Here is a 17,684-nt window from a genome sequence, read left to right on the forward strand (position 1 = left end):
TTAAACTTGTATCTAGCTGCTATATCAAAGAAAGATAATATCAAAAGTTATCTTTTTCAATGCTTTAGATCGGTGGACAACGAGGAACAACAATAAGAAAAAAGAAGAGAAAAGTATATTATTATTGATTTTTATATTTCACATCCCACCCTTTTCTTGTAAAGGGTCGTGCGGTTGAGAGGTAGCAAAAAGTTTTTTCTCTTTCATTGAACTACCTTAAAGTTCATTTTTCTTTTTCTATCTTATCAATTTGGTAGCAAGGATTAAGGATAGAATTTGAACAACGAAGTGAGAAACTTCGGCCAAGACTCATCCCCTTTATAGTTAACACGATTTCAGCCCTGGATTCACAGATTCAATAGTGGATTTGGATGTGTGTGTGTTTTTGGTGTTTTAGTGTGTATTTTTGAGAGAGAGAGAGAGAGAGGAAAGATTGGTATTAAGTGTGTGTAATTGTTACAGGAATGAAGGAAAATGGGTGAAAGGCTTATGATTTCTAAGGTGTGAGGGAGTATTTATAGTCTAACTATACATTTATGCTAACTATCACATCTAGTCCCTCATCCTTAAAAATCATTTAACTATGACTTAACAACAAGTAAGTCCACTAACTTAATTTACAATTTATCACTATTTTTGGATTTCTCACATTCTCCCCCTTAGTGATATATTGTAATAATGAAGTACGTGTTGTCTTTGTCTTGTAGGAATGAACTTGATGAGCCCGGTGGTGAAGACAATTGGTATGTAGACACAAGTCTTTGGCGAACTTGATTCAGTCTTAGTCTTGGACTTTTTTTTTAACAGAGAATAAATGTAACAACCCTCAAATTTCGATTAGGATAATTTACTTGGACTTATCTGGGTCTTTATCCCTAGAGATTTATTACGAGAATTGACCTTTTAGACATTCAAGGCACAGTGATAGTTGCCTTCTCGTTCAATAAAACACCGTAGATAACTAGCTATCTTAGATATGCCATAAACAATAACTATAATAATTCAATACAATCCCAAAGTATAAATTAGTTCTAATCAAACTTGGCGAAATGTCAATGAACCAAAAATCTTATTTCGAGAAGTTGGGATTATACAAATAAGAATGCAAGGTTCATAAGCTGTGATAACAACCGAAAATACTTATAAATGTCCAACAATTTAAACACCAAGCTAATTAAAGTTCAAACGGACATAAAAATATAATAACCCTCTCTAAATAATAAATTTAAACTATTATGCACATAAAAGTGAGTTTGAATAATAGTAAGTAAATATATATGTCTATTGTAAATACAAGTTTATAAATAATGAGTTAAGCTATAAAAATTAAAGGCACAACAAATATATACATACATACATACACGGCCATACACATACATGCACATAACTAGCTTTGAAAGCACCAATATCAACTAATAAGTCAAGGATTACATGCAGGTACCTACACTAAATAAACCTACATTACATACAAATATACATACACTTATATTATACCCCAAAAATTCAAAATCCCCTCCCATTATACCCTAACCAAACCGGCCCCCATTCCCCAACACCCCACACCCAATCAAAATTCACCTAGCTTTTTATTCCCCAAAGAAAAAGCAAGACCAAATATGCACTCAACCCTTACACACCCATAACTCCTTACACTTCCAACACACACCCATTTCTCTCTCATTCTCTCTCAAAAATTCTGCATCCCTCTCCTTCTTCCTCTTTATTTTCGGCCCAAAGAAAGCAAGAAAACAAAAACATAAATCATATCTAAACAATAATAATAATAAGGATTTAAAAGGGGTTAAGCAAGGATTAATTCAAGATAGATTTAAGGGTTATTTTAAGCTTGGATTAAGGTTCATTTGGGGCTTAGAGGATCATGAATTTTCTGCCCAAAACCACTCTCAAATCCGAGTTCATCAAGGGTATAAATCTTCATCTCTTAGTTTAATCTATCTTGTTCTTGTATATATTCAAGGATTCTTATCAAAAGTTCATGTTTTCTTCATGTTTTCGTTCAAATAAACACTTGATGAGGGCAAAGTTGATAGGGTCTTTCTTCCCATGCTCATGCATGTTGAATCTATGAAGAAAAATCCAAGGATTCAACTAGTTTAAGACCCAAAGGTGTTGTCATAGATTAAATAGATTTTAAAGTGATTTCTCCTTTTAAATATGGTCACACTTTTATATATTTTGATGAATATATTTCTGGAGTTTTTCATAAAAATATGTTTTAAAATTTGTTGAATTGAAGATGGATATTGATTTGTTGTTAAAATGAGGAGATGATTACATGCATGCTTAGATTTGCACTAGTTTAAATTGGTTTTGATATGAGACTTGAGATGGATCTTGTAAGGATGATTGATGAACTTGAAATTGATTGAAATCTGTATATTTGATGTTAAGAGATACAAAATAAAGTAATAATCTTGTTAGTGGGAATCTAGAAGTTAAAGCAAGCAACCAAAACCATTGGTGGGATGCATTAACCAATAAACATTCTAACAGAATTGGTCTCCTGTCTTGTAACGATTAAACTGAATATGTGAGGGCATTTTCAAGAAAAACTATCAAAATAAAAGTTGTAGTAAAATGAGTTAAGATTAACCTCCAACTAGAATTACTCAAAAATACTGAACCAAAAGAAAGATATGATGTTTCTACTAAAACTGGTCAAAACTGTAATTTTGTATGAATATATTATAAACTTTAACAATTTTTATCTCCTAATCCATAAAGTTCCAGGAGGTCATACTTGGTGGGCAGTAATTTCAATGTGTTGTGAACTTAAAATAAAATCATGGGATTTTTCTAACAATCAGAACATCAAGAACTTTTATAAAACTTCTGATGTTGCAAGCAGTGCCCATTCGGGACAGTTTGTGTTTGGATAATTTTTACGGACACCAAACATCATCTAAAAATTCACCAAAAATTCACAAAAATACTAGATACATATAAGTCACTCTGTAAAAATCATGAAGGTCCAAATAATTCGTCTTGACCCCAAAATAGTAGCAAACATTTCTTAAAAATAAAGTATAAAACAGAAAATTTGTAAGTAATCTTTTAAATGGCATAATGGGCTATGTAATGAACTAAGAACCATAATGGGCTAACCCGGCCCAAATAATGAACCCATAAGGAACACAAATCAGTAGGCCCACTTGGCCCAATAAGCCTTATAGCCCAATAACCACTATGACCCATTATGCACCTAACCCAAATAAGGTAAAGCCCAATAACTAATGTAAGCCCAAAACATTAAAAGCCCATGACACCTAAGGCCCAATTGATAATGGCCCATAACACTTAAACGAATTTCATGAGATAAGTGTAATAAAAAAAAACAAAGATAATTAAGTGAGATTGACATAAGTAATTATGTTAACCAAGCTATATATTGATATCACAAATGTTAATTCACGCTAAAATCGGTTACACAACAAATGATGAATAAGAATAACATAACTTAATATGGCATTCCTATATGATAACCTAATATATCAAGTGAAACCACAAATGAAGCCAAGTTGCCGAAAATCTAACAACTTATAACTACGCATGTAATGAAAGTAACCTTTTACACCATCAATCTCTACAACCAAAACGATGCGAGTGTTACCAATATACTTGGACCCCACAATTGATAGCAACATAATGAAAATGGCATTTCTAAGTGACGGCTTAAGATAGGAACTTACGTATATTAGTCCTATCGTAGGGATAGTCTTGGCTTGAAATATGATGGAGGAACATAATGGACATATGGTCAAGGAAGCTATAGATGGGAAGTACCCATTTTGGATAGATGAATATAATATGCGGCATATCAAGGTGAGTCATAGCCCCCTTTCAAACTATTATATGTGTTTTAACTATCGGGGTGAAAAGCATGATATATAAGCTAAATTGCTTTTATTATTACATATATATGAAATGATTCTTGATATTATGATTATGAAATGAAATTGTTTCATATGTTCATTATGATAAATGATTTATATGATGAGCTTGAGTTCTGTCAAACCGCTTTCTTCGGTTCACTACTATTTACTCCGATTATGGAGGCCTGTAGTTAGTTAGTTGCGCAACTAGGTTTCGTCCACCCACCCATTAGTGTAACGGTGGAAGGTTGGTTGCCTTTGTGACAACCTCCACTTCCAGTCCGACCACGGGTGTTCTAGCTACCTTACTTAGGTCGTCTCCATGGCACGACCCATTATTATTATTATTATTATGGCACTTGATTGACAGCTTGTGCAAGATTTGTATTATTCATTATTGGACTTTGAAAAAATGGTAGTAGTAGTGGCTCAAGCATTTACTCATCAAAATTATGTAAATTATGCCTTCGTGGCTAAATGAAATTGATATTGAATTATGTCTTGTGGCTAAATGAAATTGAGATTAATATTGTTGATAATTGGAAATTGTTTGAACATACGGATCGGGTATCGTCCCTCATATGATATATTGAAAGACGTTGAAGTTGGTGATATTGAAATGATTTTGGTAACCGAATGAATTTTGGTATGATATACGATTAATCGATTTATATACTTTTTCTCTCAAGATGATTTGACAAATGAGAACCTGAAATTTTACTATGAATTTTTCCAAGTCTTGATATCACATTATGGTATTTGGAAGCTTGATAACATGATATGAAAATTTTTCTCGGTCACATGGTTTGGATATTTCAAAATGTAATAGTAAACGGTTTTCTAAGTATTAATACGGTGATGTACCAAGATTTATATAAAAACCTATGCACTCACCAACTACGTTTTCGTAGTTGACACTTTTTCTTCATGCTTTTCAGGAAATAAGCTTAAGCATTGAGGATTTATATGCTTCATGATTATTTGCATTGCAGTTTGGAGTCAAAGATCAAACCTTGTGATAGGCAATGGAATCTGCCTTGATCATTGTAGTATACTACTTCATGTGCTTGTTATTTGTTTCGCGAATTTAATATTCAAGTACGGTGGACGCATTTGTACTTGGAAATTGGTTCACATGCTTGTACATTTGTAAATTCTTTTATCAAATAAAACTATGGTGAATGTTACTTATAATCCTTTGTTTTGAATACTCGACTTTCTGTACATCTCATTGTTCCGCCTTAGTTGGGGTGTTACAGAAAATGGTATCAAGAGCCAAGGTTATAGAGAACATTGGGGTTCCTACGGGAATTTCAAAACTATCGCCAATTTTCAAAACGATTTTTATAGTCGAGTCGAGCATGAGGTTAAGTGGATTAGTTTGAGCTTTAAATGGTAGGACCCTAATTAAACATAGAGTCATGAATCTATGTTTAATTATGAGAGAACCATGTAAAACTCAAACGACCACTTGGACTTATGTTCAAGAGGATTCCTTTTCAAAAAAAAAAAAAGAGATCTTTTTTAAATCCGTTTTTATGAGCATACGTGTTGCATTTAGACATTCACTTAAGCACATATAAGGATTCGAGACTTGATTTAGTTAAGGATTATGCTAGCTTGCTAGGATTTCTCTTCTTGCACATTAGAAGTGAAATGAATCTAAGAGTAAAATATATATTTGTTGATACATGCTACTCTATGCTATAACATGCAAACTTGCGCATGATTGATTTGATTGCAATATGAAAGTTATAAGGTACAATGTGAAAGTTGTAATGTGCAATGTGAAAGCTTGTATTGTCAATGTGAAAGTTTAAAGGTGCAATGTGAAAATTTTGTGAGAAATGCATGCGTAAAAGATTTACAAGTTATGATGTTGAACTTTAAGTAGCATATGCACTATAAAATAATGTGATTATTATGAAGCATGAAATTATTTTCGAATATGACTTGTTTAAGTTATTGGGTGATGAGACTGATTATTTAAGAATGAACTGAAAAGGGATATAGGTATGACGAGTTAATATGAAATTCTATAGCCGATATAGATATAAGAGTTTTTATTCTCTAAGTTTGACCTATTTGAAATATGGATATAAGAGCCCTTACTCTCTAAGTTTGAGCTATTTGAAATTAGCGTGTGAATATTGCGATAATTATGTAGTCATGCCTTACTATTGAGATAATTATTGCACCCTAAGATTGAGCCATATAAGGACTAGTGCGTAGATGATGTAATGACCATATAGTTGTGCCTAATTATGAGATAGTTATGATGCTCTAAGATTTGACTATTGAGAACTAGTGATTGCTTGATATGATGATAATATGGTTAGTCCTTACTATCAAGATGAATATTGCATGTTGAGATTTGACCGCTTGAGAACGAGTAATCGCCCTAGGAAATTCATTATAAATTAGAAATATTCTAAGTATGAAAGTTGACATTAAGTATGCCTCCGATATTCGTTCACTCGTGCTCTTTTTTGAAAATACTCAATATCCTATCTCTCATGACCCCGCTATTCACATCTGACATACGACAACGCGATATCATCGGTGGAGCATCTTTCCACAAACATTGGACGATATATCTTAAGAATTATAGTCCCAAAATATGAGGCGACTATATCCTCTTAGAAACTACGCACAACCTTTATATTCGATTTGAGATGGCAGAAAACATATGGAAATGCCAAACTAAGTTGGAGACTTACAAATGGTCAACGGCACTAAGGCGTTATGACGATACAATGTCACTAGTCGAACACGTACCCATGCTATCTAGATGACAAACCATGAGGAATGAAGCCTCGAAATTTTGTGCGATATTTTTATTCTAACACGTATACGCGAACATCTATCTATAATATTTAAGTCGGTGCGGCCTACATTGACGTCATTGAAAGTTGGAGTCCAATGGGCAACGTAACACATAGAAGTGATTTCTTTAACTCGCGCAAGGAGTCTGATTCGAACCTTAATGAATCTTTTGTTTTATATTTCCTACTTCATTCATTCGAAACCAAATTCTATATCCTTGATATTCTTAATGATTCAAAGTAATGATCACCACCACTTCTCTTCAAAAGCTGGTAACCTAACCACGTACAACTCACTCACACCACACTTGGCAATGACGAAATCAAGTAAGTAGTACTCCGCTCTCGCTGCGACATCAAGAGATGCGAATGACGTTTAGTCATCAGTCGTCCAAAAGCGAAATGCTTGGGATAAATATATAGCATAGAAGACGCTATTGGATCACAAACATAACGTAGGCCATGGAAGATATGTTGTATGTCAATCAAAGTACAAAGAAGCAAATTTTCACAAGCGACGTCGAAGCCTTCCGTTTAATTCACCTAAAGATATTAATCTGGGTTGACGTCTTATTCTCACTACGAACTCTTACTCCTCACTTCCACGTTGAAGCTAGCCAAGTGAATTTTGACAAACTCGAGGACCAAACATGATGAAAGCATGGCCTTTTTCTTTTCCAAAAATTTACAATTCCCTCAATCCACGAATGACTCGACACAACACCTGAAAGTGGTGAGACCAAATAACTAACACGACCCATTCGCAACGACGTTAAGAGAAGGACCTACTCGATACAAGGAAGTTCAAAAAAAAAAAACCAAAAAAAACTAGCGGGTTAGAAAAGTATAGTATAGAAGATACTATAGGCTAGTATACCCAATGAAAGCGACGCCTTGGATATGCTCTACATGTGAGCAAGTGTAGAGGAAATTGAACCGAGGCCTCAAATTGGTAAAGGAATTGAAGGTCCTTCTATGGAGCCTCGACGAAAATTAGAAGAAATTCCAAAGTGACCGTTGGAGCGAAGATGCAATTAAGGAGGGTAAGAAGTAATATGAGAATTATGTGACTCCCGCGATTTGAAGATAAACGAATAATGATTTGGGACTACTTTAGAGAACAAGAGTAGTTACAAGTAAGATTAGGAAATCTAGCGAATCGAAGGTCGTCTAGATGGATGAGAAAATTTGGCGAGTTGAAGATTGCCAAGATGTAATGGTGATTCAAGGAACCTAGTTAAGAAGGTGGCTAATGAGCTTGCTTAGGGGAGAAAGCGAGATGATACGAAAAGCATGAAATCCCTTACATTTTTCTAGCAGAAAAATGTTAAGGGGGTAATCACAACAAAAGAAGATACTCGAACATGGAGAATGAAGCGCAAGACTATACTTTATCGTTCAGGAAGAGTTATTCAGTAGCATCATTGAAAGTGATGTAGAGTAGAGAGTAAAGTAAAGGAAGGCGATTTAACCCAAACGGTAAAGTGAGGACATCGACGTTATCTACAAGATATAGTTCCGGAAATATTCATCTTTATGGCACTCCTCATGTTATTCTTGAATACTTCTTGGAAAACCACTATCGAAAAACCAAGCTATTAATAGAATAGATCAACTAAGCCAAGAGAAAGCGGTATACGCTCAACACACAAGTTTAGAAGCAAGGTGAGTTATGAAGGTTAACCCCTCAAGGTCAACGTTGTAGAGAGGTGAGCTAAAATGAGATGAACTCGAGTGAGAAAAATCTTAGAACACATGGTGAACAGTCAAGAACCATCGACCCACGAAGTGGTGCGACCAAGAAAAGTGAAGAACAAAAACAACATGAAATCGCTAAGTTAGTAGTGAAAGCAAATAAGGAATACAACGTTAGAAGTTAAGGCACATACCACTACAACGATTAAGGAAGTTGGTCGTTGAATTAACTTTCAAGGAACTACAAACTCCGGGAAGAGCTATTTACGGAACACTGGAACGAAAGCGTGATAATGATAACATAAGTCTGTGATGAGTTCGGATTCAAGGATCCCTATCACTATGATCTCATAAGTACCCCTAAAAAATAACTTCATGGACTAGTGAATGCTGGTGTGTTATTCGAGGCGACGATTACTCTAATTAGAGATGGATTTGAGTGACGAAATGGTATGGAGTATGGTGACCCATGAGAAAATGAAATAAAAATGGAGGGAACCGCATGGTTGAGGAAAGGACTAAGTAATCGTTGTTCCCTCTAAACTATCTTATACCGCAATTCCTAATAACATTATGTTATAGAAAGCTGAAAATAGATTTCAGGCTTTAGAAGAGCAAGGTCATTGGAAGTTTTTGTAGAGGCCTGAAAGGACCCAAGAAGAAATGTCCTGATAATGGATTCATACTAATGAGGGCTTGAAGTGTTAGTCTTGCCAAGACGGTGAGGATGTGATACGATTATTTGTGAGTATAAGGATTGTGTAAACTCTATCGCGAGGAATGCGTAGGCATAGAATAGAATTGGAAGAGGTTATACTTGCAATGTTGACAAGGAGTTTAGCCGAAAATCTGTCATAGATGGTGGTACTTTTACGTTAAAAAGGAAGAAATAAAGGTGCCATAAAACGATTTACAAGCTAATATTGGCAAGAGCAAGAGAAATTATTAACAACGTGACTTAGCGAATAACGGAAAAAGGTGGCTTTAGGAAAATAAGGGCGAAATTGAAAGAACAAAGGTAAGTTTGGGGAACAAGATGGAACTATCATCATGCATTACATGACCGATTTCCTTTGCACGACATGAGACAATAAAGACAAACTGAAAACCCTAGAATGAGGTATTATGGAGGTGTACCTTTGCAAATTTTAATGCAATTTGGCATCCCGGATTAGCAACACCCTTGTTAAGGGGGTAATCCCTTAACAAGTAATTCGTCACAAACAAAGTCAATAATTTCTAGTAGCGGCAAGTGTATCCAACATCAAACCAAAGAAAGATAAAATTTGGCAAGGAGCCAGTGGAGGATTCTTTATTGGGGAAATGAGTAGTCACCAACGATCGAAATCCCAACGACTGTTACTATTTTTGTTATAACTCACGTTGCGAACCGTTTGCTCATATTACACCTCCATATTAATAATCTTGTCATCATCCCATTACTTAACAGTGATCTGGCCAAACTGGACAGCCCACAGTGATTTCATAAAATTAATCTCAAGTCGTCTCAGGGAGTGAGCGACAATTTTTAACTCTTTCAAAGCTTCTAATCAGGTGATCTTTATGTCACCAAGAAATAGATGCCCCCAACGATGGAGGTTAAAAAGCCCGTAAGTAACCGAAAGGTCGTGATAAAACCTATGTGAACTCTCACATTTTGTACGTCTCCGTAAAGCCATCCTTACCGTTAATCTATTCATGTTATCATGGTATAAACGAGCGAACTTCGAGGACAAAGTTTTGTTAAGGGGGTAATGATGTAACAACCCTCAAATTTCGATTAGGATAATTTACTTGGACTTATCTGGGTCTTTATCCCTAGAGATTTATTAAGAGAATTGACCTTTTAGACATTCAAGGCACAGTGATAGTTGCCCTCTCGTTCAATAAAACACCGTAGATGACTAGCTATCTTAGAAATGCCATAAACTATAATTATAATCATTCAATACAATCCCAAAGTATAAATTAGTTCTAATCAAACTTGGCGAAATGTCAATGAACCAAAAATCTTATTTCGAGAAGTTGGGATTATACAAATAAGAATGCAAGGTTCATAAGTTGTGATAACAACCGAAAATACTTATAAATGTCCAACAATTTAAACACCAAGCTAATTAAAGTTCAAACGGACATAAAAATATAATAACCCTCTCTAAATAATAAATTTAAACTATTATGCACATAAAAGTGAGGTTCAATAATAGTAAGTAAATATATATGTCTATTGTAAATACAAGTTTATAAATAATGAGTTAAGCTATAAAAATTAAAGGCACAACAAATATATACATACATACATAAATGGCCATACACATACATGCACATAACTAGCTTTGAAAGCACCAATATCAACTAACAAGTCAAGGATTACATGCATGTACCTACACTAAATAAACCTACATTACATACAAATATACATACACTTATATTATACCCCAAAAATTCAAAATCCCCTCCCATTATACCCTAACCAAACCGGCCCCCATTCCCCAACACCCCTCACCCAATCAAAATTCACCTAGCTTTTTATTCCCCAAAGAAAAAGCAAGACCAAACATGCACTCAACCCTTACACACCCATAACTCCTTACACTTCCAACACACACCCATTTCTCTCTCATTCTCTCTCAAAAGTTCTGCATCCCTCTCCTTCTTCCTCTTCATTTTCGGCCCAAAGAAAGCAAGAAAACAAAAACATAAATCATATATAAATAATAATAATAATAAGGATTTAAAAGGGTTAAGCAAGGATTAATTCAAGATAGATTTAAGGGTTATTTTAAGCTTGGATTAAGGTTCATTTGGGGCTTAGAGGACCACAAATTTTCTGCCCAAAACCACTCTCAAATCCGAGTTCATCAAGGGTATAAATCTTCATCTCTTAGTTTAATCTATCTTGTTCTTGTACATATTTAAGGATTCTTATCAAAAGTTCATGTTTTCTTCATGTTTTCTTTCAAATAAACACTTGATGAGGGCAAAGTTAATAGGGTCTTTCTACCCATGCTCATGAATGTTGAATCTATGAAGAAAAATCCAAGGATTCAACTAGTTTAAGACCCAAAGGTGGTTTCATAGATTAAATAGATTTTAAAGTGATTTCTCCTTTTAAATATGGTCACACTTTTATATATTTTGATGAATATATTTCTGGAGTTTTTCATAAAAATATGTTTTAAAGTTGTTGAATTGAAGATGGATAAAGATTTGTTGTTAAAATGAGGAGATGATTACATGCATGCTTAGATTTGCACTAGTTTAAATTGGTTTTGATATGGGACTTGAGATGGATCTTGTAAGGATGATTGATGAACTTGAAATTGATTGAAATCTGTATATTTGATGTTAAGAGATACAAAATAAAGTAATAATCTTGTTAGTGGGAATCTAGAGGTTAAAGCAAGCAACCAAAACCATTGGTGGGATGCATTAACCAATAAACATTCTGACAGAATTGGTCTCCTGTCTTGTAACGATTAAACTGAACATGTGAGGGCATTTTGAAGAAAAACTATCAAAATAAAAGTTGTAGTAAAATGAGTAAAGATTAACCTCCAACTGGAATTACTCAAAAATACTGAACCAAACGAAAGATATAATTTTTCTACTAAAACTGGTCAAAACTGTAGTTTTGTATGAATATTTTATAAACTTTAACAATTTTTATCTCCTAATCCATAAATTTCCAGGAGTTCATACTTGGTGGAAAGTAGTTTCAATGTGTTGTGAACTTAAAATAAAATCATGGGATTTTTCTAACAATCAGAACATCAAGAACTTTTATAAAACTTCTGATGTTGCAAGCAATGCCCATTCGGGACAGTTTGTGTTTGGATAATTTTTACGGACACCAAACATCATCTAAAAATTCACCAAAAATTCACAAAAGTACTAGATACATATAAGTCACTGTGTAAAAATCATGAAGGTCCAAATAATTCGTCTTGACCCCAAAATAGTAGCTAACATTTCTTAAAAATAAAGTATAAAACAGAAAATTTATAAGTAATCTTTTAAATGGCATAATGGGCTATGTAATGAACTAAGAACCATAATGGGCTAACCCGGCCCAAATAATGAACCCATAAGGAACACAAATCAGTAGGCCCACTTGGCCCAATAAGCCTTATAGCCCAATAACCACTATGACCCATTATGCACCTAACCCAAATAAGGTAAAGCCCAATAACTAATGTAAGCCCAAAACATTTAAAAGCCCATGACACCTAAGGCCCAAATGATAATGACCCATAACACTTAAACGAATTTCATGAGATAAGTGTAATCAAAATAAACAAAGATAATTAAATGAGGTTGACATAAGTAATTATGTTAACCAAGCTATATATTGATATCACAAATGTTAATTCACGCTAAAATCGGTTACACAACAAATGATGAATAAGAATAACATAACTTAATATGGCATTCCTATATGATAACCTAATATATCAAGTGAAACCACAAATGAAGCCAAGTTGCCGAAAATCTAACAACTTATAACTACGCATGTAATGAAAGTAACCTTTTACACCATCAATCTCTACAACCAAAACGATGCGAGTGTTACCAATATACTTGGACCCCACAATTGATAGCAACATAATGAAAATGGCATTTCTAAGTGATGGCTTAAGATAGGAACTTACGTATATTAGTCCTATCGTAGGGATAGTCTTGGCTTGAAATATGATGGAGGAACATAATGGACATATGGTCAAGGAAGCTATAGATGGGAAGTACCCATTTTGGATGGATGAGTATAATATGCGGCATATCAAGGTGAGTCATAGCCCCCTTTCAAACTATTATATGTGTTTTAACTATCGGGGTGAAAAGCATGATATATAAGCTAAATTGCTTTTATTATTATATATATGAAATGATTCTTGATATTATGATTATGAAATGAAATTGTTTCATATGTTCATTATGATAAATGATTTATATGATGAGCTTGAGTTCTGTCAAACCGCTTTCTTCGGTTCACTACTATTTACTCCGATTATGGAGGCTTGTAGTTAGTTAGTTGCGCAACTATGTTTCGTCCACCCACCCATTAGTGTAACGGTGGAAGGTTGGTTGCCTTTGTGACAACCTCCACTTCCAGTCCGACCACGGGTGTTCTAGCTACCTTACTTAGGTCGTCTCCATGGCACGACCCATTATTATTATTATTATTATTATGGCACTTGATTGACAGCTTGTGCAAGATTTGTATTATTCATTATTGGACTTTGAAAAAATGGTAGTAGTAGTGGCTCAAGCATTTACTCATCAAAATTATGTAAATTATGCCTTCGTGGCTAAATGAAATTGATATTGAATTATGTCTTGTGGCTAAATGAAATTGAGATTAATATTGTTGATAATTGGAAATTGTTTGAACATACGGATCGGGTATCGTCCCTCATATGATATATTGAAAGACGTTGAAGTTGGTGATATTGAAATGATTTTGGTAACCGAATGAATTTTGGTATGATATACGATTAATCGATTTATATACTTTTTCTCTCATGTGATTTGACAAATGAGAACCTGAAATTTTACTATGGATTTTTCCAAGTCTTGATATCACATTATGGTATTTGGAAGATTGATAACATGATATGAAAATTTTTCTCGGTCATATGGTTTGGATATTTCAAAATGTAATAGTAAACAGTTTTCTAAGTATTAATACGGTGATGTACCAAGATTTATATAAAAACCTATGCACTCACCAACTACGTTTTCGTAGTTGACACTTTTTCTTCATGCTTTTCAGGAAATAAGCTTAAGCATTGAGGATTTATATGCTTCATGATTATTTGCATTGCACTTTGGAGTCAAAGATCAAACCTTATGATAGGCAATGGAATCCCCCTTGATCATTGTAGTATACTACTTCATGTGCTTGTTATTTGTTTCGTGAATTTAATATTCAAGTACGGTGGACGCATTTGTACTTGGAAATTGGTTCACATGCTTGTACATTTGTAAATTCTTTTATTAAATAAAACTATGGTGAATGTTATTTATAATCCTTTGTTTTGAATACTCGACTTTCTGTACATCTCATTGTTCCGTCTTAGTTGGGGTGTTACAATAAAATGTGTGTGTGTGTCTTGAATCTTTGAAGATTGTTGAATCATGAATCAGAGTTGTCTTTTGAGGTGCAGAAGGTATGAACTTGTCTTTGATTCTTCAATCTTCAATTCTTGAGTGAAATTCAACTTCTTGAAATGAAGTATCATGAACTTGTACTCTCCCCCTTGATATATGCATTGGAGCTTCTTGAGCAAGTGTTATTGTATGACTTTGAAGATCTTTAATGAAGTATGTTGATGAAGACTCTTTTAAAGCATTACTTCTTTGTCTTGAATCTTCTAACCAATCTTACAACTTTTTGTAGCTTTGATCTTTGTCACATTGACTTGAACACTTTGGAGAGCAAACATCTGAATGAAGTTTGGATAAGTCTCTTATGAAGTAATCATGCTCCCCCTCAATTCATGAGAATAAACCTTGTTGGAGCATCTTTGAACATTTGTTCCATCTTGAGAGAATATCCTTTCATCTTCGGTTTCATTCTTATCTTTGTATTCATCTCAGTTCTTCTTTTTCAAGTCAAGATCTCAATCAACTAAAATCTAGTGAACATTTGAGCTCAATTGACTGAAATGTTTTGAAAATCTTTAACACATTAACCTGAACGATCCATAGATCGATTTTGTGTAATTCTCATCCAATTTTTGAATTTTTATACTCAAACAAACACCTTTTCACATACGAACTCCATAATTGCACAAACCAAGCACAAACTCTTCTCCATCAAGTTATTCTTATTTCTTTCCTAATCAATCATAATCTTTTTCTCCCCCTCATAATGACAAAGTTGGAAACCAATGTCATTATGCAAACATTGATTGATAAAATGCTAAAAGAAATATCACAATCCAAAACTAGATTCACATGGAGAAATATCAACCATCAACGCATCAACCCAAACCATTAGCCCAACCCAAAGAATCCTAAGGGTAACTAAAATGTAAGGTTGAACTTGTTGATACAAATGTTATAGTATGGTGTTGGTGGTTTTTGTGTTTGTGAGATGAGAAATGAAATCGGATAAGAATGATCCGTTAACATGTTCAAAAATCAAAAGGATTAATGAAATGACCGATAGAAATGTATAACATTTTTCAGATTTCCTATGTATCATTGAGACATGCACAAAGCAATGTTCTAACATAGTTCGGTCTGTGGCTTTTCAACCACTAGATTGCTCCAAAGAATATAAATCATGGTTAGTACAGCCAAACCATTCGATAACCACAATCTATTATCCTGAAAGACTTTTAGGTAAAATCCGAGGTCACTGTTAGACTTCTCGGTAACTCAATAATCACATAAATGTAATTATGAGACCTACGTTCAACGTTGGAAAAGATGTTAGCATTGGTAGGATTTCCATTTGATCATCGTGGAATATCAATTAAGATATCACTACAAATGTTCCGGCTATATCACATAGATAAACAATAATATCACAAAGATATGACTCGAATGTGTCTTAAAGAAATGAATAATGATCAAATTAATGATCAATCAAGATAGCTCTAGACACAACGTGATCAAATGAAGTCGGGGACTGGAGCAAAATGTCGCCCTTATTCAATATCAACATCTTCCAAATGAAGAGTCAATAGAAATGTGAAAATCTCCGTGAGAAATGAAACAAGTATTTGTTAAGAAACACTTGAGTGGTAAGGTAAAGATATGCATCGCTTCACTGGGTCCATGAAGTCTTTATCAAGATACCAACCAATGACATCCGATATAAATGTGTTTAACCCGGCGATTTGAGAATTTAGGGAAGGGTATCATTTCTTTTAACCCTTTTCTCACAAAATATCACCTTAACCTCTCACTTTTCGACTTTACTCCCTCCAACCTATTTGCACGAAACCATCATCACTCAAAATACCCTTACAATCTAATGAAAGAATTGAATACTCCGGGGTTAGAACTCATCGGCGATGATGAAGTTCATGGAGTGAACGAATCGCTCATGTGCAAACTAATCACCGAACTTCAATTGATGAAAAGTCATTTTTCAAAAACATCAAACGTGCGTATGAAAAGATTTAAAACACATTTGAAGTTTTTAAAGTTTTGAAATCACAAACTCCCCTTAATCTATGCAAGAATAGATCAAAATGTTTTTCATAGAAAGGTAGAGCAAAAATTGGTTTTTGTGAAATCAAAAAGAGTAAAATCTTGGTTGTGATATATACAGAAAAATTTAAGAGTCTAACGTGAACAAGATTTTTCAATTGAGAAACACAAAGTTTTGCTTCATCAACAATGTTAATAATAAGAATGCTAGGGAGTACACAAAGGCGTTCAATCCTTCGCATCTTACATCAACAAGTTGGATGCAATAAAACATTTAAGCAAACTTGTTTAGAAAGCAATCAACTGTTGTGACACATACATCTTGATATAAGATCACTTGGAAGTACACAAAGGCGTTCGATTCCTTGTTTTATTATATCAATCTATATGTATAACAACAGAATCTTAAAAAAGAATAATTCATGAAGATTTAAAATTTGATAACTTTAAATGAAGTATTTGAAGAGCGGCTTACATACAGAGTATATGTAAGCCTCTTGAAATAAATAAAACTATGAAGCACGAGTTATACACACAAGTATGTATAAGCCACTGTGAAATAAATAAAACAATGAAGTACGGGTTACATACATGGTATATGTAAACCATTTTGAGATAAATAAAAATAAAGAAAATCTTTTTGTTATTTTTCAAAATTTTATATTTTTGTATTTGATTTTGTCTTTCGAATTTTGTATTTTGTTTTTCTAGAATGTATCAAGAACAAAATAACTTAAGGTTCAAGATTTAACATGCCAAGCTTAGAGATAAGAAAGTTAAACCTCTTTTCGACCAATGGTTTTGTGAACAAATCTGCAAGTTGATAGTCAGTTCCCACAAAGTAGAGTTCGATGTCACCTTTCTCAATATGATCTTTGAGAAAATGATATCTCACATCAATATGCTTTGATCGAGAGTGGTTTACTAAGTTGACAGCAATAGCAATGGCACTCTGAGAATCACAATAGATAGGGATATGATCATATTTCAGACCATAATCAGTTAGTTGCGTCTTCATCCATAACACTTGAGCACAACAACTAGCCGCAGCCACATATTCAGCTTCAGCCGTTGATAGTGACACACAATTCTGTTTCTTGGAAGT

The sequence above is a fragment of the Erigeron canadensis genome, chromosome 8 (genome assembly GCF_010389155.1).
Source record: "Erigeron canadensis isolate Cc75 chromosome 8, C_canadensis_v1, whole genome shotgun sequence".
NCBI classification, from domain to species: Eukaryota; Viridiplantae; Streptophyta; class Magnoliopsida; order Asterales; family Asteraceae; genus Erigeron; species Erigeron canadensis.